Source organism: Tauraco erythrolophus, chromosome 9 (assembly GCF_009769465.1).
Source record: "Tauraco erythrolophus isolate bTauEry1 chromosome 9, bTauEry1.pri, whole genome shotgun sequence".
In the NCBI taxonomy this organism is placed as follows: domain Eukaryota; kingdom Metazoa; phylum Chordata; class Aves; order Musophagiformes; family Musophagidae; genus Tauraco; species Tauraco erythrolophus.
In genome coordinates, this window is record NC_141473.1 from 39,557,480 (window position 1) to 39,584,633 (window position 27,154).

Genomic DNA, 27,154 nt, shown 5'->3' on the forward strand with positions numbered 1-27,154 from the left:
TGTTACCTGAAATACAAAGTAAGGTAAGAAGGTGAGTTAAGGAAGATAATTGAAGTAAGGAAGAAATAAGAACTATTTAGATTAAAGGCAAAAGTATATTTTCAAATGTTTGATTCCTACATTACTGTGTGTTTTTAAAATATTGTAGTCCATAAGATGTAAACATGATTTTGAGTGCCTTTCTGCTCTGGAAAGCTGCTGATCATTTGCATTGAAACATCAAACACAGTTAGTTTCATTACCTGAGAAGCTTTATCACCGAGAGGTGTTAGCTAACACTAAGTAGTTTTTTTCTTGCTGGCAGTGCAGGGAAATCAAATTAAAGCTGGAGTGAGCAGGACCCATGCAAATGATACAGAATATGCAAAGCACTCTTACCATTGATTAAGCTGAAAGGAAAAGCTTCTAACGGGTCAGGAAAGTGAAATGGATGTTTTATAGTTATTTTAGCTGTTACGGAAAAATTTCTGGAAAATGAGATGTGAACTGTTTTATGACACTGTCATGAGAAGTCCTAGTGTGCAAGTGATGGCTGACTTATGCACACCTGGGAACTCCTCCTACTCACAGAAGCTCCAAGACCTGACCAAACCTCTGTCTGACTTAGGTCACCCTTAGCTCACCTCTTTCTCGCACGCAGACCACTGCTTACAAAACAGCATTGCCAGTGACTTAAATAAAGCCAGCCCTGTGGAACAGATCCATTCCAGGGACACCACTTGGTTGATTTTGTAATTGGTGAATACCTATATCGGCATTAGACTTAGAGTGATGCTTAATCAGCAAGGAGGGATTTAATTGTGGCTTTCCACAATGCCAGCCCACACCCAACTCACTCACCTGTGCAGTTACTTTTAAAAGCTCTAAATGGAAAGATGTTAGGTTAGATTTTAGTCTGAAAAAACTGATTTCTTTCAAATCCTATATCTTTAAGAAGAGATTTAGAAGATTTAATTGCTACTCTGAAATGGAAGCTATAAACATTTTCAGAATTGCCCTTGAATAGGAACAACAGCCCTGCAGCAAGTCCTTGCCTCCAGCCCTTCCCTCTTCTACTTCTGTTACTACAAGGAAATGTGCTTCAGTTGAATTCCCCTTGATACTTCTCTTGTGGTGAGAAGGTTTGAAATGACTTACTGGATTCCGGTTGTGACAAAATGGGACAATTTGGACTTTGAGTCCTTCAAGAAGCCTGTAGAGTTTCAGCATCTCCTTTCGTGTAAATTGACCTCAACTTCTATGCGTGGTGGGGCAGTTGATGTCACACCTAATTCAAGCTGACTTCCAGTTTTCTCCTGTCTTTTCCAGTAGGTCTGCTGGCCACAGTCAGATTACCTACAAAGCGAGATGTCAACTGAGATAAGTAGCACTGGAAGAAATTGGCTCTGGTTGTGTAAGGTATTCTGCATTATTTGTAGTCTGTGGATAAGCAGCAATCAGCAAAGCTCACAATAAGCAGTAAGTGCTCTAAATGTCATAATGAGCTCAGTCATTGAAATCTGAATGCCATTTATGTTGCCCTTTGATAATAATTTGTGATTGCCACTCAAGAAGGCAATCATGTATCCAGTACAGCTAAAAATTAGATGCATAACCCTGGCTTTCCATTATGGTCTGAACTGCTGTAAAGTATACTAAAAGGATCTTTGACTGAGTTCATGTTTAGATGGCTTACATCCATGTCATGTATTAAAAGAGAAAGGGATCTTAAATAACAGAATTTATTTGGGGAAAATGTGTGCAGATTACAGGTATTCTTTGTAGAACTCTACAGATAACGTTCTAGCTCATAAAATACATGTTATGATGCTGACATCTGATTTCTTTTGTGCCTGCATTTGTGTGTTTTGAAGATCTTCCTGATACAGATCTGTCATACTAAGTACCTCATTTTTGGGACTGGATTTTTTTCTTCCTTTTTTTTCCCCTCCTCCTTTATTTTTTTATTTACTTATTGTTGACTGCTGAGATGTTACGGCTTGATTTTCAGACTATGACACCTTTTGTTTTCTTTCTGCCTTTAAACAGAATGAGCTTTTAATGTTTTCTGATCTGCAAAACTTCTTGGAAGGATGTAATGCTATGAGACTCTTTTTGGCTCCTTTTTCTTGTGAGTAAATCCCAATTTAATCACAAATGTAATAAAAAAAAATCATGTTTGATAATGATGGGCAGGTAAAAACATAGCATTGTTGGCAGAGGAGAGTACCTACTTTCTTTTTCAACATGAAGAAGAAAGACTAGAGGAAGAGACTGGATGTAGCTTGTCCAGTACATGTTACAGTGTTGACAGGAATTATTCCAGTGAATCTTGGTAGGTAACACACCCTGTGTATGGTATTCTAAGCTCGTTATGCGCTACTTTATCTGGTGGTAATGATAACCAATTGGTAATTAAGCTTAGCATTTGGAGGACTTCAGTAGACTTATGACAGAGCAAGTCCTCTAGAGAGATATGCAGAATCAAATTACTGCACTGGTTGCTCAACATATGCAAAAAGGGGATGTGAGCCTATCGTTCATGCAGCAGAACTACCCCAGTCCTCCACAGGAAATAACTAAACAGTTCTTCAGGCCTAAATTTAAGCCTTCCTCAAAGAGTGTGCAGAAGTTAGCTCAAGTGGCTCATCTCTAGCAAGTTCATTCTCTATTTTTTGCATCATGCTGCGCTAGAATCTTGGCAAGAGCTATCCATCCACCCTTGGCTCCTTTTATGCTGCAAGAGCACCACCACGTTGACAAGGAACCTTCTGAGCTGCAGAACTTGCACACTTCAATGTTGCAGTATTGCATGTCCAGTTCTTAGAGCCATTGTATTAAATGTACTCATAAGAACATAAAGACCACCATACAATTCATACCAGCAAGATACTTAGCACAGTAACCTGTGTCCAACAATAGCCATCATTCAACAGAGCCAGGATACCTCCAGTACCTTCCTTACTCTTAAGTCCTTTTCTCTTAGGGGATCTCTTCTAGGGTCTTCTAGCCAGTGGCTCCTTGAAAGAGCCAGTGACAGAGTGAGAACATTTCCTCTTTCCTAGTGTAACAGTTTACCAGGGGCTTTGGAAGTTTCCCAGGAGTGCTCTTATCTCCTGTCTTGCTGCTTCCGTCCTCCCAACAGTTCATCATCATCAGGTAGTGGAGTTGGGCCTCTGTAAAAATTCTTCTGAGTTTTGGACTTCCTACCATTAATTATTCAAGAAGAAAACTTCCAAGGTCTTGGATAAAGATTGACCGGATGACTGTCAGCCTTGCATTCTTTGTGAGTCTTGAGTACTACTTTTAGTAATACTTTAGTTCTTCAATACCTACTCTTATGTATCTGGTGCTGTCTAAGACTATGCTAAAAGTTACAGAATGAAGAGGTAGTGAACAAGAAGGGAATGCCAAAGCAGCAGCAGGAGACTGTTGGCAGGGTTAAGTCATCTCCATAGCAAACGACTTAGAGTGGGTGTGAGGTTTTCCCATTAATGGTCTGTTGCTTCTCTGAGAGGTAAGTGTGGGCATCTGGCACTCTTGGGGCCAGAGGGCAACGCTTCAGTGCAGAAATTACGAGTTCTTTTTGGGCAATTACAGTAAACATTTCTGTGTTATTCACTGGTACATATGGTGTACGTAGCCTTCTTTGCCCTGGTTCCTCTTAAGGATATGAGGATGTATCAGTAGATGGATAAATTTCAGAAGATGCTGAAATGCTCCCAAGGACAGTGATAAAGGTGATTCTGAATTCCTGGATTTGATGGCATTTGTCTACTGAAACGAGTGCAGACAGATGAGCGTTTCCTCTGTTCATAGTAGTACTGTGCTGTATTCAGCTGATCCGTCCCCCATACCCTGACACGTGTCAGGAAATGTGTCAAAAATAAGATGTGGAGAGCCTGGAAACAACATCACCTGCACTCCAGAGGAGTAACACATGTATACTGTTTGCATCTGAACAAGAAGACTTATAGCTCATTGAAATGATTTGAAAAAGCCTATTCCTATCTTTGAAGTAGCACATTTGCTTACCATACTTGCCAGTTGTTCGTTCCTAGCATGACTGCATTTAGATTTTTTTATCAAAAATGTCTGCATAAAACCCAGTCACTACACCACATACACAGCAGAAAGAAATGGTGTCTGAAAACAGGACACCAATCTTAGAGAGAGAAATTTCTTCCCAGGCCACAGGGCTCCTGCATGGAGTAAGCCTCATTTCAGACTTTCTGGGTTTTGCAAGCAGCCTTAGAAAAAAATCTGTATTCAGTAAAGGTCTATAAAGTGTGCACCAAATCAGATCATCACAAGCCACCTACATCAGAGCAGCTTTCCAGCTTTCCTTTGCTTGGTGGCTCTTACCTATGTTGTATATATTATCTAAACATCGAGACATTGCTCCACAAGTGAGGGAAAAGTAGAAAATGCAACCCGAGTACTAAATATAACCATTTGCTAATGAACTTTGGGGACTTTTCATCCAGATTATTCCAGCAAACCTCCAAATAGACTGAATAAAATAAGTCCATTTGATCATGAAAGAGAAGGAGCTATTGAAAGTGAGCTTGTAACTGTGTTTGCCCAGAGGTTTGAAAGATGCAAGATTTATTGAAAGAGATACTCAGTATCTTTTATTAGGCCAGCTGATTATATCTGGAACAAATGGATGAGCTTTGGGTCGCGCTGTCTCCTCATCAGGCAAAACTTCAAGCTGAGTGCTGACTGGGACAAATTTGATAGGAAAAAGATGGCAAGTTCTTCCAAAAGAAAGAAACCGTTAACAGTGGAAGAGATGATGTCTCTCTGATTAGTATACGTGGAATAGAAAGTTGTTATTAGAGGCTAAAGAATGAAATTTGTAGTATTATAAAACCCATATTACTGTTGATCCTGTGATTGATTTCCTTTTTTAATCCAGCTGTAATTCCTAGGCTTCTGAAGGTGTTTCATTAGCCTCCTTTAAAGATAAGATCTGCAAGGGTAGATGGGAAGGTACTGACTTGGTGAAAACGTTCTCCAGCTGGTACGTGGGAGTTTCTGGTTTCAGACAATATGCATTCCCTCTGGTTCTGCCTAGCTCTTTGTTTTCACCCGTGTGCTTTCCGGGGAGGTGAGGTAGAAAAGCTAGACAAGAAAACGTGCTAAGATGAAGACTTTGGAAACCTACATGTAGCAAACCAGGGCTGTCTGCCCTGAGATGAGGCAGTAAACACCCACAGAGATCAGGAGGAGCTATGCCTGCCATGCAAATTGTCAGTAAAATGGGTACTGATATGCAGTTTTGTGGCTTAAAATATGGGTCTCATTGGAATAGGTTTGGGTGTCTGGGGTCAAGTAAGTAAGTCTGATGAGTTGCCTTCCTTTTTTAATTGATGTTAAATAGATTTCCAAATAATTTGTTTCTTTTTGGGTAAAATCCTTTTAATGTTTCAAAAGTTTCCTTTTGAAAGTTTCTAAGAATGAAGAATCTGAGTATGAGAGCAATAGTCCCTGGCTTACTTGGTAGCACTTCCTTGGGATGTGAATTATTGAAGGGGATGGAGCAGGAACTCAAATATTTGTCTTTCGTATGCCAGACAAATATACCTGTTACGTACTAACAGTAGTTACTAACTTAATCTGTTCTTTGAGAGAAAACAGGCTGTGAAAACTCAGGATTACAGGTAGAATTCGTCCCACAAGAAAAAAATCACTAAGGGAAGAAAAACATTTATTTTCTTTAATAAAAGCAATGAATTCACTAACATAGTAGATGTTAGTACTAGAGGGACTTTCCCAGCCACGGTGCTCCCAGGAAGGAGTTAGGTAGAACAGCAGTGGCGTGTTAATGGGATGCCCCTCCAGTGGTGTGTCTTGGCTTCTGACAGTCCAGACAGGCTTCAAAGAAGCTATTAGAAGCCAAATACTCATTAGAAAGTAAAGACTTGTTTATTATTTGATAGTGTGTTTCAGGGATTTTTTTTTTTTTATTTTGGTTTATATTTCTGTGTGCTGAACATGTACGTATTTATGAAAGCCCAAATTTGGAACATTTTGTCTTGTTCCTGTTCATAGCCCGAGTGTCCAGCCCCACAAGTGTTTCCACTTTGCTGCCAGCTTTGATATATCAATTGCATTTGGAATTGATTATTCTGGGCTCAGTTTTGGATCAGTCTTGCAAGCCACTAACTGCAGAGCTGCTGCACAGCTGCTTTTATCAGCCTCTAAGTACCTTAATGCAACTTTGTGGAGCTTGTAGGTTTGGGGATTTTTCCTTCAAAAAACACCTTACTTCTTGTTTCACAATGCACCGCACAATACTGTCAAGCATAATAAAAGCCAGTTTATTTTTCAGTGTGAATATTAGTCATTGAAATATTTAATCCAGATAGTTTGAATACAGTAACTCACATAGCATTAAATATCTACGTTTTGGGATTTCAAAATATGCATATTTTCAAGCGCAGTGCATGAAAGCCTTTGCCTTCAGTGAAAAAGACCGAATGTTCAGTTCCAAGGGAGTGGAACAAGGAGCAGAGCTTTCGGAAGCTTTGCTGAGACTCTCTCCCCTATTACACAAGACAATGGAGGCATTGTGGTCTTCAAAATCAGGTCATACATTGTCATTTATCCCAAGCCCTTAACCACAAGGTTCCAGAATTGTCAGGTAATATTCAGTTAATTTGAATTATTTATTTGGTAGTCTAAGAAAGGAAAGGTTTGAAAACATCGGAAAGACCTTTAGGAAATTTAAAATATTTGTTGGTTTTTTTTTTCTCCCAGAGTAGTTTCCAGCCACTTTAATGTGTTGTACATATTTATTGTTAAACATGTTATAGTCATACAGACAAAATGACCAAGTCAGGGGATTTGCATCTTCATTCCCAATATGGCAAGGGACACTACCTTAAAAATTGATCTCCTGAGCCTATTTCAGGTACAACTAGTAAAAAAACAGAAAAAAAACCCTCAAAACAAAACAATAAAACACCAAACCAAAAATTTTTCTTAATCTTTATTAATGATTCTGCCTTCAGCATTTAATTTTTCACTTTGGAATCCTTTCCTCCTTCCGTACTAGAATTTAAATTGATTTGTTTCTACATTGAGTAGCCCTTTTTCATCTGTTAATGAAAATATTTGGAAGAGCTAAGTGTGTTTTCACTGTTGATATGTCAAGCTGATGCTGTGACTTTTCAAAGTAATCAGCTGTGCAGGTTCCCTTAGGCAGGTTGGTGGTCTGAAAGTAAAGGCTTCTGTCTGGTGACAGTCTGGGAAATATCCCTCTGAAAGTATCTGTGTATCACAGAGACCCTTCATATTTTGCTTTCTTTTCCATTTTTCTTCTTTATTTCAGTCTGGGTTTGTATATAAAGGGGATCACTGGAATGGTCTCATGGATATAAGTTATTAAAATGTCACTACGTCTGTTTATTGAAACTTTTTCACTTGTAACTGTCTCTCTAAAATGGTGAATTGCATTTTGGTACTGAATTATAAGATACACAGCTCATCTTAGTGAATCTTCATCATCCCAGAAATCCATGTAAATCATTAAAATCTTGATTTTTTTTGTGTAAGGTCTGTATCCTATAAAGTAGTAGTGAAAGCATCTAAGGAGTGGAATATATAAACTGGAGATTCTACTGGACTTTAAGATCTTTTGATTAAAAATATATATCAGAATTAAATATTAATAAACCTGTAGAGTGCTGGGTACACTGTGTGTGCCGTAGTGTTCAGATGGGCTTAGTCCAGAGAACCTCATGGATTCAGTTTGCACGGTAGATGCCTGTCGCATCTGAAACTCAAGCCCCGTCCTCATGTGCTCACAGCATCACAGTTTCCTGTCTCTACTAGGGGTGCCTACAGCTGCGCGACGCGCGTGCAGCTGTGCGTGGCCCCAGGACATCCTGTCCCCTTCCTTCTGGCTGTGGCACTACCATCTCACGTACCTCCACAAAGGCCACAGCCCGTAGTGAGATGCAGGTCACAGATCTTACTCTGAGTACTATATTCGGTGCCTACTTGCAGTAAGTTCCAGTCCTTTACGTGACAGCAGTCATGCAAGACTACAGCTTGGACTGACCCCTACTATTCTAACTTCAGGTCCGTAGGCTGACAGAGTTGGTTCTTTCCAAGCAGACGCTGTCAGCCTCTAGTAGAGCTGTACATCATGAGTACTTAATACAGTGTTGTCGAGGCAATAAATAAATAGAGAAGAACAATAATAGCAAAGTATTAATGCAAGAGAATGGGAGAGGTTGCATTACTATGTTGTATATTTACATGAAATGATAAGCTATCCTTATTCCCTGGATGTTCTTTTCAGGTTCTCCCTCAAACGTTCTCATTTCTTGATTTTGCTTCTTTTATTGTCATTCTGGTGGCGAGGGAACACCTAACAGTGATATTGAGAAAATTGACCTGGGTGGTCCCTCATGCTGAGAACCTGTTGTTGGGTGTGATAGTTAGATGTGTGGGGGGGTGTTCTGGTGGCAGGGGAGGGGATTTGCTCCCTGTGCCACCAGATCTGAGTCCCATCCCCCCCGGGGGAGGTTGAGCCAAGGCGGCGCCTCTGCGAATTGCCCTATTTAAGTTGAGACAAAGGGGCGGGAAGGGGCTTTTTGCTCAGGAGCGAGGAGAGAGCAGGAGGGCGCTGCCCTCGCTCCCGGCTCCCGGCCGAGCGGCCGCTCGGGCCCGGGCCGGCGCCATGTGCTCAAGATGGCGCCGGGGGAGCCGCATGGGGGACTCGGTAAGCGCCCCGCTCCCGGGGTGCCCGCCGGGCCGAGCTCCCCCAGAGAGGATTAATATCTAAGAGAAAACAACCACAACGACCGGGTCAGCAAAGATGGAGCAGGAGGAGGTGTGCTGGAGCTGAGACTTCCCTTGCAAATCGGTGTGAGATGGCAGGCGGCCCCCCTGCAGCCAGGGTGTACTCGGCGGAGCGGCGACCCACTCGTGGCCTGTGGAGAAACCCACGTCGGGAAGGAGATGCCTGAGCCCAGGAGAGGTCGTGGAGCAGGGGATGCGCGACCAGGTACTGTTGATAATGGGGCATGGAATGCACGACGAGGTCGTGGAGGCATCTGGAGACCGTGGGACGACCCACGCCGACGCGAGTGGCAGCAGCTCCCTAAGAGGCCGAGACTGGTAAAGCCCGAACTGGTGCGATCCATGGGGAGGATTGCAATCCTGCGGGCAGGACTTACTTTGGAAAAGTTTGGGGACTTTTTCTTTGTGAGTAGGGGATCCACCGAAGCAAGGGAAAAATGGTGTAAAGACTCCTCCTCCTTTAAGAAAGGAGCGGCAGTGAACAACATGGATGAACTGACCTGTACTCCCCCATTCCCTGTCTCCCTGCGCCGCTGGGGGGAAGACAGAGCCAGGAACGAAAGGAAAATAGGGGGTGGGGAGGTGTTGTTTTAAGATCGGGCCTTGTTTTCTTTTTCTCCTCTCAAGTAACCGGTTTCGTTCCCTTTTGTCTTTTGTTTAGTAACTGTTAATAAATTATTTCGTTTTAAGAAGTAAGCCTGAGTCATGTTTTGCCCGGGACCATGTTTGGTGTGTGCTCCCTTTCGGTTCTTGTCTCGACCCTCAGTCCAAAAAAAAAAAAAAACCACGACATTGGGTTTTGGTTTGATTTTTGTTTTCCGCTGACCTGAACTATGTTAGGAAGATCACAAACAGCGGAAAACAAAACCCCTGTGCTGGAAGGCTTACAGATAAAACGGGAAAACTTATGAGCCTGCTGTAGTTATTTGATGGTGATGAAGCTTGACGGAGGAGGAGAAAGGAATGAGGAGAGAAAGGCAAAGCAGTAGGGTGCTGTAGATCCAAATATTTTGGTCCGTGTTATATATATGTGTCTATAATGCGCATTTTTTGCTAGTTTTTCTCCTCAATCTGTTTGTATCTATACTCAATGTGGAATGACTTATATTTTAAACTAAGAAGATGTGATTTTCTGTTGTGGCAGTTAATAACAGAGAGTAACTCCCCTTTTTCTCCTCCAAGATGATTCATTGGTATTAAAGAATCACATTGCCTACAGGGACTGTGGATCTTCATTCATTCATTTATTAAGCCCTTCTCTTCCCGGCTTGTGTATTCATGGCTGTATTAGTTCAGCCTGGCCTGTTTCACACATTTTGGATTTTCTTTATGTTGTATTACAGCAGTATACACATGAGGTAATAGCAAAGCTAAGTTTACACCCACCCCTCCATGTCCTCTGGCCACCATCTTTGATCTCTGCACAATCAGCCTCTGGCTTTTTTATAATTTCTTTTCTTCTTCTTCTCTTTCCAAACAGTTCCTCACAGAAACTGCTGACGTGAAACAGGACTGAGAAAAGTCTGGAGCTGTCAAGATGTGAAAGCTGGCAGATACCTGAGTGCCTATTCACTGCTGGGATTCCTGACTTGACTCCAGAGGCTTGTGGAAGGTAAGACAGGTTAAGAGATGTATTTCTAATCCAGCTCAAGACCAAACGACTGAGCCTTTTCTTTCCTCCTTTCTTAGTGTGCAACCACCTGCTCAGTAATTAGATACATTCTGCTCACCAAAGACAGAGGGAATAGATAGTCTTTGGGTTAAAGCACCGAGATGGGATGCAGGCATGTGGGATTCAGTTCTGTCTCCCCACACGATGAAAACACCATATGATGTCAAGTGAGGTTACAATTGGTAGATGTTAGTGTAGTTAAAAATAAAGACACTTAAATGCCATTTCCCAGTTCTATCTCAGGCAGTATAGTAGAGTTAATTCCAGTCTGGAAAAATGTTCTCTTATTAATCATGATCAGAGATGCAGGCATTGCTGTGAATGAGCAGAGTTGATACCCTGATTCAGTTTGGAATAGCCCATTAGTTGCTTTCCAAGATGAATATGGATTTGAGCCTCAGGATGGAAGAACATGGGGGTCGATGATAAAAACTTAAAAGAAGTTCAAAGATGATAAACTATAAATCAGTTCAAATTTCATTTAATAAAGAAGTATTCTTTTGTATCCTAAACTCAACAAGTTAGCAGATCTTGCAAAAGATTCATAAGAACACACAATGCTTCCTTATATATTAGATTTCTATGGTATTTTATCTTTGGATACTAGAGCATTACTTGTTTTAGTGGGAGGGGGAGTGCAGCGGTCTGTCTTTTAAAATTTCTTTGGTGGTAATTTAGTCTTACAGAAAATCTTACTTCAGGAGCAGCTGATTTAGCAGGAAGCCATTAAATGGTTTAAAGGGAAATGTCAAGAATGACATGGTCTGAGGACAGGCCAGTATTGCAGTGTGGAAATAAAAGCCCCGAAAATGCTGACCACCTCCTCTCTTATCCCTTTTGTTTGTGTGTAAAATAAAGTTAGAATTCTCCTTATTTGTCTGAACCAGAGGCAAAATCATTTGTTTTTTTCTCCTGAGTATCACACTGGCTGTGCTGTATATACTTATAGTACATATTGCAGTTGTCCTTTAGAAAAAAAATAAGAACTATTTCATTTCTGTTTGTTCTTGAGCACAGGAGTTCAGTTTGAAACAGTACTGGCTTAGTGATCTTATTCTCTACTGACACTAAGCAAAACTAGATCCAGATAATGAGTAGCCATAAAAATAATGCATAAAATGTATGAAAACTGTTTCAGTTGTCAAGTGCTTAATCCAATCCAAATTTGCATGCAGTGCCTTGCATTTACAGTAAGATCTTCGATCCTGTAGTTTGGGTAAGTAGCTATCTATGATCATCACTTATCTGTTAAACACAACGGCACAAATAGCACATTCATCTGAGAAACAATGAGATGAAGCCTTCAGCTCAAAAGGTAGTCTAAGATCAGAGAGAACCTACAAAGAAATGCAAAAATAGACTCGGTGAGGAAGAGGAATGAATTCAACACAGACAATAGCCTTGTAGGAGGCCTTGCAAGACAGATAAAGGCTCAGCTGAAATACTGGCAGGAGGTGACATTGCGCAGTCTTACGCAGCTTGGATGCTTGTTTTTGTCTACATACGGAAGTGCATCATGAGTTTCCAAAGGGCAGACTCCAGAGCTAAGTAATGTAGATCCTTGTTTGATACTCTGTGAGTCCAAGAAGCGAGAGCCAGTGCTTAGTCTCTGTCCTTTAGAATACACAGAATTCTGAACTTGGTTACAGTGGCATTGTGAAGCACCTCTCTCCCTTTGAAAACTTGTTTTTTCTTCTATATTTGTTTTGTGAATTTTTAAAATATCCCTGAATTAACTGAATTCTAATAAATGAGAAATATCTTCCTCCATGGAAAGTTTGCTAATTAATTAGATGTGTAAGCTTAAATGATTGCGCAATTTTTCTTCTGACAATAAATAATGGAGCTTTTTCGTTGCCTTTGGCCGAAAGCAATGCATTTGCTGTTGTTCTCAGAGGACATTCAACCCTCTTACTTGATACTCTGCAAGCGTTAGACTAATAGGATGCTCGTTTGCATCGCCGGTAGGTATCTTTGGATACCTTGCAAAGCTCTGATGCTGGGAACTAAAATGCTCTAAAATTGCACAAATACAAACTTTCTTTTACTTCTGGCCTTTTAATTTATCAGAACTTTAAAGAGCAAATGTAAATATTTACGGACATGCTTTGAGGTTATGGATTTGACATCTTAATCCTTGTTTTAGCAGGGTTTGGCTGGCTGAATCTTGCTCAGCACCTTACGCAGGCCCTCTTCTAGAGGTGCTTTGCTGTGTCTGTTAGCAATGCACACAAGCCTGCAGGTCCGTACGGACAAAAGTTCATGCTTTTTGTATAACGTAAAACAATTAGGTCTGGAAAACTCAGCAATGCAGATAAAATTTGCTTATAGAAAATGAGAGGCTAAATAAACATGTTGTCCTGAAAATGACAAATACAGCAATACCTGCATTCAGACTCATGATCTTTGTATGGGGCATTGTTTCCCGTGATGGCTGATAGATGATGATGCAGAGGATGAGGAGAGTTCCTACTGACTAGTTGCATGGTACATACTGTGGGAGAACAGCTTTTCCATATCTGTTTGCATTCAGCTCTAGTGCTGAGCACAGGACTAAGGAAGCTTGTTTAACTGCAGATATTATTATTATTTCTTTTCTCAAATGTTTTAGTTTCCCATGATAGCTATTTTTGTCAGGTGAACTACATGTGTTATTTGAAAAATCTGAATTTCAAGCTGTTATGACAGTTTTAATAGTGCCGTGTTGTTGTTAAATGTAGCTCTGTTGTTCAGAATTCAGTCCAGAGACACAAATTTATCAGAGGACTTGAGGCTGCTGTGGGTATAGAACTTTTCTTCTGCTGAAGAGAAAAGAAAAAAGGAAGATCGTATTTCATAGTAAAATAGCTATTTTCTTATTCTTCTTACTTCCTTGTTTGTGGTTTTCAGCTTTATCCTAGTGTTCAGAAATCACAGAGCCTGTATAATGGTGGTTATTTCTGTGTACATACATGTATTTGTTCTTGGTGTCATGCTGTGGTAGCACTGTAATGTATGTTGGCATCACTGCTTTACAGAATACAACACTCCTGGTTTGAATTGTAAGCTAGGGAGAAGAAAGAAATGTAATTCATACATTTTGAATTATTGTGTAGGAAAATGAAATGAGGTTACTAGAGTGTTGCTCAAAAAATCAGTGAGATAATTAACAATTGTTAGCTTTTCCTGGAGTCTGAGTAGTATTTAAATTCTTCTCTATACCTACGTGCACCGCTAGTTCCTTTTGCTTTAGAAAGTAGGCTGAACATTCCAGTGAGATGGATTTTAGTGACACATATCTCTTCTCTTGGTAAAAATTTGGCATTTCTAGTTCTAGTCCTGGAAGAGGAGTGAAACATGTATATACAAATAGATGTTAAAAAAAGCAAACACAATCCTAAATCTTTTGAGAAAAGGCTTCCGTGATGTGAGACATGTTTGCTAGTTGCATTTAAATGAAATGGATACTTCCCAGCCCATGGGAAGCTAAGGGAGGGCCATAAATGAAGGTGTTGAGAGGAGAAAGGCGTCTCCTCAAGGAGAGAGCAGGGATATTTCCAAGAAGAGAGCTGAGGAAGCATACCTTGCAGCTTTCTGCAGCCTAAGAAACGGACACAGTCAACAGAAATAGAGAAAGAGTCTTAGATGACAGTGCTGGAGTGTGTGTGCTCTTGAGTTGGCCTAATAAGATTAGGAAGGGTGTGTTGCCTTAACAAGAATGTGGCACGAAAGATCTTCCTGTGTTTCCTTCAAGTCTTCTATTCCAGGAATATGAATTCTGAAAGGGTGAAGTAGTTCCTGTATCAATGAGTGGATGAGCGACTCTTTATGGTTTGTTTGGGCAGGTGTGGCACACTGCTTTGTCCATGTCCTATGCCTACATCAGGGAGAACGTGGAGCTCGATCTACTTTTTGGCAGTTGGCTATGTATGCTCAGCAGAGGATGGTCCTGTGAGTGCCTAGTTAACCTGCCCCACTTTCTTTTGCATCTGTGGCAACCGCTGTTGCCCAGTGGAAACCAGCTACACAAGAAAGATTTCTAAGTTGCTCAGCAAGGTCATGTAACAGTAAAATCCTTCAAATGCAAAGGTATCGATATACAGCCAAAAAGTGAGAAAAGGAAAATTAGTACTGATTAAGTTGTAGTTCATAAACAGAAATGTCACAATTTCCGTTCTCACCGCCTACGCGTTCAGCAGAACATTGTCTGTAACTGAAAGAACTTTTCACACATGAAAAAACAGAGTTTGGGAAGGCAAAAAGATAGGCGCTCTTCTGGTTGAGAAGGGAGACAGGAGAAGATGGTATTTCAGCATAATAGGAACCACGCAAAAAATCCTCTGGAGTAGAACCGCTTCTCCTCACACGAGTGAGAGGAAGATTTCATTTGGAGCATTGCCTGGTTGTTGCAGATCCATTGATTCCTGTCTTACGGATCCTTGGTTGGTTAGGTTTGGTTTTGTTTCTTTAATTTCTCAGTGGCATAGTTTTCAACTCGAGTTTTCTTTAAACCTGGCAAATGCTACCAGTATTTTCAAGTCATCTCATGTCTCAGAGTTCGCTTCTTTGCAAAAGAAAACTTTGATGATAAAATTTCATACTTTGCTTTTTGTGCTTGTCAGAGAAGCTGTGCCTTCTCTGTTCATCCTGGTGACTAATGGCAGAGTTTAAAACTCTTGCTAGTATAATTCTCTATAGATTATGTTCATATCATAATTCTATATGGCAAAAGCTATTCTTTGATAAAAGAGAATGTAGTATCATTTGTATTTAGAGTCTTGTTCAAAGGAGTGATGTGAGGTTAATTGGAAGGTTAATTGGGAGAGGTTTAATCTAAAGGCAACAAGTGTAATCTCCACTCTCAGATTCATGAGAAAGCTCTTTTCGCTCAGCTTTTCCAATAAAAGCAATATTCCTTAGAGATAAAGATCTCTGACACAGCAGGCAATTCCATTTATTTCAAGGTGATAGAAGTTCACAGGAATACTCACCTGGAAATACAGCAAGGGGATTGTAGCTGCTCTGCTTGTCCTGTGCCAGCCACACTAATTCTTCTTCCATGTTATCATGGAAAATCAAAATCTCGAAAGGAAACATGGGAGTGATGTTAGGCTTTCTGACAAAACAGCTGGTTTTGGGTGTGACTTATTTTGCCTTTTTGGCAACCACAACAGAATTCCTAAGGTCAGTAACAATGTCACTGTCTGATACTCTATATTTTTTTAATCAATAAGCATGAGAAAGATGAATTGCTTTTAAGATTAATAGCCAATCAGCACAAGAAGTGTAACACTCAAAGCCTGAAAAAATTACATGCCCTTCTACTGAGTTGACCTTCATGCAGCCCAGCCTTGCCTTGAGCACCTGTGGATATTTCTGCAATCAAGGATTAGACAGTGTAATGGTTCCTTCTAGGCCAGAGCAATAAATAATATTCTAAACAGACAGTGAAAATATAAGGCCTCCTGTAGTTGAGTAGCTACTGCTGTGCTCTCTTCTGCAGGGCTGACAGTGTTGAAGCAGTGTGATAGCAGTGAGTCCAGGAAGCCTGGACTCCTTTCTTCTGGTCCTGTTACTTCATCAAGACAGAATTAACCAGGTGCTTTTCTTCCACTCGCCATTTTGGTGCTTGTCTCTGCTCTTCTTCTCATCTCACTGTTTTTCCTTCCCTGTTCTTTGTGAGCCCTTACACACAGCAACTTTGAGGAAGGGAAAGGAGAGGAGAGATAAGTAAGTTCCAGAAGTGTCTGAAAGGAGTGAAGAAACTGTCAATGGCACAGACAGAAGAGACAGAGAAAAGGGCACAGCAGTGGGTGAAAATGCACCTGGTATGTAAATCAGAGAGCAGGCAGCTGATCCATGTGCTTGGCCACACCACTGCTTATGGGATGCTATGGCTTCATGTTCCAAGCTTTGGGGGTCACTCACTGGGAATTTCGGGCTAGGTAGTTGCAGCTAGTGATGTTTCATGCTTCATTTACGATCTTAATTCCCATCTCGGTTTACTTGTTTGTTGAATTATGTAATTGTAGAATTTAAAAAAATAGTGCACTTTAGATTCTTAATCACAAAAGTCTGAGTGATGTCCTGCAGGAGAAAGGAGTAGATATCTGAATGCTGAGAAGGGTAAATCCTGCAAAGCAGAAGGAGCAGAAAATGGCATTTTAGTTCAAGCATGTGACTCTGCTGCAGGTGCCTAAAACCAGGCAGCAGGGTAGGAAGATGAAAAGATGGTACTAAGGGCTCTTAAGTCTTCAACGGGATTCTCCAAGAGTACACTTAAAGACAAATGGAGCACTCTAGGAAGTCAGCTGACGTAGGCAATGAGAAGAGGCTGGTTTTGAAGTGTACTGTATATCTTCCACAATAGTTTATTCATTCTCTTTTAGTCTTTTAATTTTCAGAAAATTATTCTAAAAGCATCTCACTATGGACACATTGTTTCACAAGCAAGAGTTTCCATTGCGTTCTAGAAAATTTCCTTTATCTGCCATCACATGCACAGTATTAAGATCATTTGGAATACTCTTCTCATGTGATATGCTTCAAGATTAAAGAATCACACTTGCCACCTCTGCTCTGTATTTAAATATTGCCTTCCTATCATCACAATCTTCATTTTTGCCTTTAGTTATGTCAGCGTTAAGGTTTCCCACACTTCTCCTTTTTGTGTTTGCAATCATCAGCTGTGTGTATAGCTTTAATTTATATCTGTTTTTAAAAATTCAACAAGATATGATTTTTTAGAAGTTTGTTTCTCGTCGAGGTCAGAAATAAGGACTTTGTATCTAGTAGTGGTACATGACAGCTCTTGGTATGTGATAATCTGTATTGATGTTTGGTCTGCAGAAACATAGTAAGCCTTTGGCCTGTCAGGTATGAAGTTCCATGGGAACTGTCAAGCATATGGGCAAAGTGTTAGAAGATGTCTCTCTCCATTACAGCGCTAAGGCTGGCATTTGTCTTGTCTAATTAATCAGCAATTCACTTGAGGAGTGTCCTTCCTCCTCCAGGTAGTACTGAAAACCCTCAAAAATCCATAAGCAGGGCTTTGTCAGGCAAGTCCTTTCTCTTTAGCCTCTTTCGTATTTCAGTCCAGCTTGAGTGTTCAGGCAAGCTCATGGCTGTCAGGCTCTAACCCTCACACCTTCTTCCCTGCTTACACACAGCCGTTCGTTTTAGTGTTGTCTACTTTTACTTCCTCCTGCTAAGACCTTTGCCTCTTCTGCAGGCCTTGCCAGTGAAAAGGCACATGCAACAGCCCAGTTACAGCATATATGGTAGGAAATATTCCTTACCTTTCCATGAAGACAGAAGCACAGTCCACTTTCTGCCAAGAAGTAAAACCTGTGCCTTCATCTTCCTCCACGTTGCTTGCCTGAGGCACTGCTCTGTGGGAGATAAGCCCAGGTTTATCTGGGTGCTGAAAGTTGAATGCCACACTCCTGTAATGGCCTAAGGACTGTTCAGATGCCTTGGCAGAAATGAAAGAGTACCTCAGTGCAGAAGCAACAGCTCCACAAATTTCTGGAATAGCATCCATCTCAGTTTCCCACCAGATGTGTACAGTCCTGTAGCCTTTCTCAGATATGTCTGAAAACGGGGCCATAGACAACTTGAAAAACCAGCCTAAAATCTCATTCTGAATGTTTAGGTACAAGAACATGCTCTTTCCCAGCTCCAGGTGAGACTGGCTCATCTCAGCATGCCATTTGTCTCCCTTACCCTCAAGTCTAGATCCTGACCGCCCTGGTAGCCCAGCACTAGTACTGCTCTGGCAGTCAGAGCTTGCCATCAGTGTCAAATGCTGGTGTGGCCCATCCGTGAAAAATCTACAGTTCTGGCTAGGTTTGATCACCTACTAAATTGTTTACTCCCCACTCCTGCTTGGAGGAGTAACCCTCACAGTACGTCAATGATGGGCTTTTTGATGATGGGCAAAGACACCTTTTCCAGATTAAGCAGAAATTTCTCCCCACGTACTTCCTTTCCCAATTGCTTAGACACCCAGGCAAAAAAAAAAGACAGCTGTTTAATCAGCACAAGGTTTCCTCCATGTGGTAATTGACACAGGAATCTCTGGCCCTTTATCTGTAACTATTTTTGTCCTTTTCTGGTCCTTCCCTTCCCTTATTTTTCCCAGGCCCAAACGTTTCTCAGACAGCAGAGGTCTTCCCTCTTTTCCTCTTAACCTGTCGTATCAATAAAGAGGACAGTGAACTGCAAACCAATCTCAGAGGAAATATTCAGGCCACTCAAATTGTCGATGCTTTGCCAAAATGTATAAACTGGCCATTTACTGCTATTCCAAGGGCCAGCCAGGCTGCCAGTCACTGAGGTTACCATAGCCATGTTCACGTGTGCTGTGGCCCTGCAAAGACCCCACAGAGGGCTTCTCCTGGGGCTTAGGGGGGGAAAAAAAAAAAAAACAACAAAACAACCCTCAAATCTTAAAGCCAAAAAGCCTTGACTACAAGCAGAATCACTTGCAGCAGGGTGGTGGCCACAATGAACGAAGTTGCAAACGCTGCGTTCAGGCATCATCATCACCAACAAATGATGAAGTAAGAATTTGAACGTGCAGATGTGTAGCTCAGAGTGTCGGTGCTATAGCAGGAAGATAATGGGGAGCGGAGCATGACCTCAGGGGGAAGGAAGCCCCTGGAGTGGTGGGGCAAAGTGTACTGGGCAGCAGAGCAGGCTGGAGCCCCGTCCCAGTAAATAGTCTGCATTACCACTTTGCTGTGTGGTAGGGCACTTCACATGTTTCCTTGGAGCTTAGTTCCAATACTTGAAGTCCTGGAGCAGTTCTTTTAGATTGTTTTTGTTTGGAAAGTGAGAGTTTTGAGAAGCACTTGATTCTGAACATCCATGTCTCTCTGTCTCTTCTCTCAACCAAGGCACCAGCATATTGAAATGCCTCTTCTTCTTGTACGTCTAACTTCAGGCATGTGTTTTGTGTATGAGTAATAGTGAAAAATGACCCCACACTCAGAAACCATTCTGGTAACTCTGATAACAGTGAAACAACAAATTTCAAGGATCATCGGCCTCTCCAAACGTTCAATTTGTTAACAGACATAACAACAAAGTAATCATCATTAGAACAGTAATTTTGTTTCAGCAACCCTCAAACTCCTGCTGTGCCACTGTATTGCCAGTCTCTGTGCTGAGTTGATGGAGAGAGGGGGTGATTCTATTAACTAAGTTTCAGAATAATTGAAGAAGATCTTTTAAGATACAAACTTTGCTTTGATACAGGAATTTCAAAGGTGAATGGAAGCTTCAAAGGAGGCACTAGGAATGCAAGGATAGCGGGATTGAGTTCTTAGTGGTGGGTAACTCTTGACTTCATATTGTTTCCTGTAAAAATACTGGTTCCTTCTTTTCACACCAAAAATATGTCAAAACAAGAAACTTAATTTATTCAGTTCTCTTGGATGCCATATGTAGCTGTCTTTTTCATGATTTAATGTATAAACATGAGAGTGCGTCTTTGCCATTAAATTATATTAGCAAATACTCTCTTTTTTTGTTTTTTAAGTACTCCTCTGAAAATTTGCTACATCTTTGGAAACTAGACCTCAAGAGACTGTGTTAAAAAAGTATAGACACTAATGTGAAATGCCTTTGGTCTCGTGTAATTTCTAGGCTGAGCTGTGAAAGGAGAAGTTGCCCTATAAAGGCAGAAGACTATGGAAAATGAAAAAGAAACTATAAAAATGAAAAACTCTTAACATTTGTATGGATTTTAGAAGCTTAGATATTTGGCAGAGTTCTCATCCTGCAAGCACCTTTCCTTTACACCCCTTTTGATGTAAAGATTCATGTAGTTGTAGAAAAGCAGCACCCAAAAATAAGAGGTTTTCTAAGTCACCTCCATGCCATATCTAGTCAGCCTATGTCATTCCTGAAAGACTGATAGAAATCCCGCGGTCTCCACGGCATATCTATTCTTCGTGTTTAAAAATATTATTCCAGGATCTCACCAAAGACTTTCATTCTGTCTTTGATGTTAGTCTGTTCTTGTTCTGTGCTCCTGGATGTGGAGCACAGACTGTTCGTCTGTGCCGTTTCCTTTTTGCAGCTTGGCATGAACATGGTTAGCGTTCCTCTGTGATATTTTTTCTTCTTTAGAGTAAGCAACTCTAGGTCTTTTAGTCTTTCCACATAGGTCACAATGTCCAGATTTTTGTTTGTTTTCTTTGGTTCATTTGGAATCTGCTCAGTTGATTCACATGTTTTGGACACACGAAACGTAAAGTAAGGCACAACGTATTTGCTATTTATCAATCCTAACTCCAGTGGAAGGATTAGCTAACATGTAGTGTGAGTTGAATTCCTTTGACTGTATCTTCCTTTTTTGCAAAGGAGTGAAACTGTTGACTCCTGTTCAATTCAATGTTAAGAGTAGTGACAGGTTCTTTTCTTCAAAAGTGCTTCCTTGCCAGTTGTTCCTCAGTGCATATTTCTTCAGATTATTATTCTTTTTCAGGTCTAGAATTTTGCTGTTCTTTTTCAACCTACTTTTCAGACTGTTTCTCAAGATTTTGAATTCTAATTCCATTCTTTATTGTAGTGAAATCTGCTGTTCTTTCCGATCATTAAAATCCTGTAGATACGGCTTTTCCACTGGTGTTGGCCTCACCCTGTAAGTGATTCATCCCGGTAATGTTTGTCAGACTTGTTGGGATGATGTAATCAGAGACATTTTTCTTAATTTTGGTCTGCTGAATCCAATGCAACCCAAATATACCTACAGTCAAGAAAAGTTATTGGTACGACTTGTATGCACCTGGCCATTTGTATATACCATCATATGTATGTTGGAAGTAGAGCTGTAACAAGGGCACTAACAAGGATTGTAGTCTCTCCTACCAGGAAGTATTTAATATCTGCATTTGAATAAAGTAGCTGTAGAAATCTCTTTCTTTATTAAATGTCAGCTGCCTGGCCACACATGAATATTGGGTACATGCAACTTTTTTTCCTCTCATTTGTACGTGTGGATTGAAAAATATTGGCATATGCTGATATTTTTAGCATTCTACACAAAGCTTTTCCACCATTAGTATTGATTTCAGATTTTTTGCTTGTCTAGGGAATGGTAAGATTAATTAATAAACTCTGCTCTTTTGTATTACAGTTCAGTCTAATTAGATGATGGGATTAACTAAAGTCAAGCAGCCACTGACCACTGCAAGAGTGTGTCTTTGACAAGGGTATAAAACAAATGAGTTTTCCTGCATGTTCAGGAAGAGGACGGATAGATAATATATAGCAGCGTGTTCTCCTGGGGACAAGAAGAAAATGGTGCTGGCTGTGATAAGAATATCAGGGTTATGATGACTGTGAGAGAGGAGTATGATTAGAGGAAGAGACTGTTGAATACATGCCATTCAAAACATCTGACTTTTTCTTCTAGAAACCATGGGTAGGAGACCAGGAGTTTTTAGAAGCTCAATAGCAATCATAAAAGTTGTTCAGTCAAGAGAATAATGATGCTTTTAGTGATTACGTGTGCAAGGCACTTTTCCACACACCTCAAGTATTGCAAAACTCTCAAATTCATAAAGATAATAAAATGCTTTTCCTAAAAGCAAAAGGAGACAATAGTATCAGAAATGAAACATACGAGGTATTTTCCTTTGGAAAGGCAGACTTTTTTTCCCTTTCAGAATGTTTCCTCTCCTGAATGTAAGCCTATAAGCAGTACTCTGCATACTAGCCCACAGTTCATCTTTTTTCTCCCGTGCTCTTCTTGTTTCAGCAGATGCCAAAAGGGATTAATTGTGCATTCAAACAGACCGTTTACTTTTTATTGCTCTTTTTTTTTTTCTTAGACTTTCTTTTAGTACAGTTGAGGCCTGATCCAAATTCCTCTCTGGGCATCCTCAGGGACCTTTTTTCTTCTTTATATAAGAGGCAGTTTGCCGGCCAGTGTGTTGGGAATATATGCTGTGTTCCTGGTGGGGTGGGCATTGAATGGCTCGGCTGTTCCTGGGCTCTGCAGCTGGGTATGCACTGCGCTGCACCAACAGTGATCACGGAAGAACTATTAGTCCCCGGGCCCTGTTCTTTATCCACCCTTCCTTTGCTACCCTGACCTCAGCAAATCCACCCCTGGACATGTGTGAAGGTAGAGTAATTTAAAATGATTGCTTTTCTGGCCGTCCAGTTTAAAAATAAATTATATCCAAAGTTGGAGAACTTGAACTATTTTTTAAAAAAAGCTCCTTCAGATTGTCTTTAATAGTTTAAGTAGCTTGGTAAGTATTACCTGATGTTTTCTTTTTGAGGAGAAGCCACTGTTATCAGAAGCCTGCCCCAGGCCAATGTCAGACAGATGAAAGCTGAATCAGTGTCTCATAGCGTTCCCAAGTGTCTGCAGCAGCTGCGTTGTAAAGTAAATGGACTTGTGACAGTTAATGGCAAAATGTTGAGCTATAGAGATGTTACAGCAGCAATATCTGTCACAGACCTCTTCTCTAGCCATTACAATTCACTTCATAGAGGAACAATAACAGCAAATTCCTTACGATTTGCCTGCAGAGGAGCTGGTGTGGCGGGGAATGCAACAGCATCTTTTGTCAAATAGGTACATTTTAACAGATTGTTGTGCATTGGTTAGGGACCTGCAAGAACGAGTCTACAGAACATGTTTAGGTAATGTGTCATTGTGATCACTCAGCCCCTACTGTTACATCTCAGTGGATATTACCATTTATACACAGTGAACTTGGCTTTTGCATCCAGAGCCTCATTGGCGTAGTAGGGCTTCAGATCACTGCTGTGAAACTGACTGAAACACATATCCAAAATAGAAAGTACCAATATTTTAATGTTTAAGTTCTCCTTTGAAACAGCAGGAGAGCATAATTAATGCCAATCAAAAGTTTTATGGAAAAAAATATTGGCTCACAAATTTCGGGTAAGTTTTCAAGTGATTACAAGTTTAGATGATAAAAGTAATGCTGCTGACACAGTATATTCAGACTGTTATAAAGTGTATGACTGAATGACACACGACACCCCTTTAAGAGGTGCTGTATGCTACCTGTATTTATCTTTTTGAATAAAGCATGATGGTGTTGCTAATAAACACAACTTTCTGATAAGTTTATGCAGCCAGATCTAGTTCACATAGTGAGATCTAGGTGACAGTATGTCCTTATACCTCAGAAGTTAGATTTCTTTGGGGAAATCCAGTTCTTGTATCTAAGGGTGATGGCTAAACAGGAGAAAAATTGCAAGACTGAACCATACCACAGAGTAAAAAGGAAGGAGCTATGCTTTTGTAGTTAACCTTAAAATAACAAGTCACAAGCTGTGTCAAATCACTGGTAATACGGAGCAAACTTGATGGTAGCTGGTTCTGTTTCAGCAGGAAAAAAGTCCAAACCAGCAAGCTTTTCTGTCTAGAAACTGAAGTCCTGAAACTACTAGTACAGTATTTTAGTGGTGAGGAAAACAAAATACTACATTTAATTTAAAATTAATTTATCTAGAGGTAGATTCTTCAGGCATGCTACTGATCTTTCAGAACATCAATCAGAAGAGATTCAGGATAGCTGATCCTGGGTGGAAGAATGAGTTAGATGGTGTAGCAGTCATTCCTTACTCTACAACTCTGTGATGCCTCAGATTCTCCAACACTGAAGTGTTGCTGATGGCTTTTTTTTTAATGGCAAATGCACCTATTTTAATATCCTATAATGTTCAGATCAGAGTGCTTTCAATATAATGATCAATAAGGCAAACCTTCAAGGAGCATTTCAAACACATTTATGATGTGCAGGAAATGCCCAAAACTTTTCTTGCAGATCTTGTATTGACTGTCTTTCATTGGGCGTCTTGTGCTATCAGCAGGATTTTCTAATGACAGTAGCACATTTTTCCCCCAGAGCTGTATGTCAGCAATGGGCAAGTCATAAGAGTTTGAAGAGATTTGAGACAAACTACTAAATGAAATGAAAAATAGATACTTTCTAGCTGTGAATTCGTATTACCTGCAGATCTGACTTCTCTGTATTTCTTGTAATTAAAAATTTAAAGCATAATTTAAATTCCTAAAGAAATCATTAATAAAGCCTATTAAGCTGAACTACCATTTCCCATGAGAAGTTGAGGTGGCCTTTAGTTGATTTTTCAGCTTAATAGTTTTGCATCCTTTCCAGGAGATTTGCTGCTTTCAAGCTAGGGTTGGTATTTTTTGGTTGTGTCTCTATGGAGGAGGAGGGTTGATACCACAGCTGAATTTTGGGTTTCCAAGCATAACCAGGTAGTTAGGGTTGAAAATAGCCTGATGCGAGGAGATAGCTTTGAAGTCTCTTTCTATGGTTCTACCAACATCTCACAAACCAGATTCATTTGTTTTTGACTATGTGCAAATATGCTGTTGTGAAATCTGGAGTCTTACTTGGCAAGTTTTGTCTGTCTGTCCTACACTGCAACCAACAAAACCACCACAGAATTCATATTGTCTTTGCTTTCAGCCGTTTGACTGTTCCAGCTCTTTCAGTGCTATGGGTTGTACACTCTCTATGTGTTTGTACATACCTAATGCAGCTGGATTCCATCTCAAAGCCTCTGGACACTGACTCAGAGTCGGTAACAGGATCACCAAGTAGACATAAGTTGAAACTGTGTATTTTGATACAGATTGTGATGCTTATGGCTTGTGACAGCAATGTTTTGTTTGCCATAGGTGTGACAACGTGATGCCTCTGAACCTTTTTTCTGCAGCAGAATTGTTATGGAGACAAAGTAGAAAGAATTTTCCTATCCCACTGGCTGCTTCTAAATTGCTATACATACTATAGATTTCAAAATTCAGAAATTTAGCTTTTTTCTCTCATTCTTCTGTAATTATGTTCTATAGCTGGAATGTAGCTTTCTTAAATTGTTTTGGCTTCTAATAAGATTTGCCTCGAAAGGCTCACATCTTCTCTAGCAAGTGTTCTATGACAGCTTTGCTGTTCAAAATACCACCTTGCTTTTACTTTGTCCTTGGCAACATCTAGCCCAGTGACAATAATCCTCAAGGAAAGCTGAAGGAGGCTCTTGTGAAAACACGTTATGTCTGCTGACTCAAGTGAAGTGACTGTGAGGAAGGAATTGGTGTCCTTCTCTGCACATGGATTGTGCCCTTTGCTCCTGTTTTGCTGGCAAGCCCTAAGAAAGAAGTTGGGACTGATGCTTAGAATCCCCCATCTTTTTTCCTAGATAGACTATTTCTTTTGTCATGAACAAGTGCCTGTTCATAAACACATGAGAAAAAGCATATTACTACAGCTATATTTCATACACCAGTAACTGTGTTTCACTCATAAAAATAAATCATCATTTTCTTCCTCTTTTCTGTTATTACATGATCAAGAAATTGAGTGCTTGCTTAGAGGAACGAAAGGGCTCTCATCATCCCTGAAACTCAAATCTCAGATATATCAATACACTCCCTCAACTATGAAGGCGTTCCGAATTCAAAGGATACCTCATCAGTTTTGCCCTTTCACTCTCTGGGGAGCACATAGTAAAGCTGAAGATGGAATGTGTCTGGGAGCAACTGAAGGGCAGGCAAGCCAGAAGAAGAGACAAAAAGGAAGACCCTAGTTACGTCTGGGCACTTGGGTCAATCCTTCCTACGAAGAGCAGGAGCCCTTAGAAAGGAAGAGGTGATGAGCAGGGAAGAAGAACAAAAGCTGAATGAAGTGGTTTCAGGAGGGAAAGGAAGAGGAAATTAACTTTGCAAGAAAGGAAGAGCAGTGTGGAGGATCCTAAGGAATGAGCTGTATACTATAGAAATACAAGAAACTGTTAGATGGGGAACAGAAGGTATAATAATCAAGTAATAGACTCAGTAACGTATGAAAGCGGTAGGGAATGAGAAGAAAAGAATGCTCCTGTTCGTATAGGAAATGAGACACAAAAAAATAAAGAGTGCAGCAAAGAACAAAACAAAGGAACAAACGTAGGGGGAGATCTCAAGTCACCCCCAGCTTTTGTGTTGGTGAATTCAAGTACAAGTGAAGTGATAGCTGTGCGTTCCTGAACAGGTTTGTGCTGCGGAGGAAAGCGAGCCATTTTCAGCAATTCTACTGCATTAATGTTGTTGTCTGCCCTTCCCTGACGTTTTTATGAGACTGCATCGGCTGCTCCTCTAGATTGAAGAGCCAATTCTCGAGGCTCTTTTCCTCATCTTAGACCCATGTTTTGATCCCCATACGCTCACCTTGCCTTTGATAAACTAAGTGAATGAATAGCACACAGCAGTATTTTCTATCTGAAGACTTTATTAATTGAATGGTGAAAGTTTAGAGTACTAAAACTATTTCCAAATCCAGGATAAATTTAGTGAATATTTCATATGAAAAAGAAGTGATAGGATGAGACAGGAGAGTGTGGATTTTTTTAAGAACTCATTTTCATTTTGAGATTGACTTAACATTAGAAAAGCGATAAAACAAACAGGAAAAGCTGAAGAATCTAAAGGTAGTCTATTTGGATTTAAGCTAATATTTTAAGTCCACCTGAGCAAAATTTATTTTAGGTTTTAGATTGGCTATAATTTAAAATATATACAGAAATCCTGTGCTCTCACAACACCTTTCTCAAGCTGTTTTTAAAGCCATTGTTTCTTCAGGTAGAACACTCCATTTTGGAAGTGGGGCATCCTTTTATTCATCTTTGTGTGGCTTAGTATTTGCC